The sequence below is a fragment of the Alosa sapidissima genome, chromosome 3 (assembly GCF_018492685.1).
Source record: "Alosa sapidissima isolate fAloSap1 chromosome 3, fAloSap1.pri, whole genome shotgun sequence".
NCBI classification, from domain to species: Eukaryota; Metazoa; Chordata; class Actinopteri; order Clupeiformes; family Clupeidae; genus Alosa; species Alosa sapidissima.
Window position 1 is genome coordinate 31,521,882 of NC_055959.1, and position 635 is coordinate 31,522,516.

Consider the following 635-nt stretch of genomic DNA (forward strand, 5'->3'; position numbering starts at 1 on the left):
TTATATACGGCTTGGTGCTATTTACAGGTTGCTGCTGTGCTATTGTGATTGTGCTATTGCACAATTTCCAAACCAGTTTTGCTGACTGTCAAGAAAAGCGTGTATTATAGGCTTCCCGTAATCTTGTTTCAAATATTCACTTCTCTTCCTGGAAGCCTTGATTGGTGTCAAGAATTGAGAGTGACCTAGGCGTTCCCTGGAAGCAGTGAAGAGAGAAATTCAGAAAACTCAGAAAATGGTGGCCTCACTGATGCAAGCACAAGCCACAGCTTTCCATGCAGAGGAAGACTATTGCAAGTAGTGCTTATAGGACATCAAAGATCACTGAAACCCTTCTGTCTGGTCTACTAAAGTCCTTTAAAAGGGGACCAGTCACGTCTACCATCTGCAATAGGCTGCAGGTACAGAGAACTGAGAAACAATTGTAGGGATTTAATTATGACCGCCGCGCAGCGTTTAGTCAGATTTTTTTTTGACTTTTTAAGTAAAGGTTTCACAACAGCGGTTTAAAAAGCAGTCGGAAATATACCTGTCTCTAATTAGGTATTTATTATCTTGAGAATAAAGGGAGCTAAGATATCATATACGTTTTTGAGGAATCTAGTAGGGATTAAGCGTATTCGATCTACGTAATA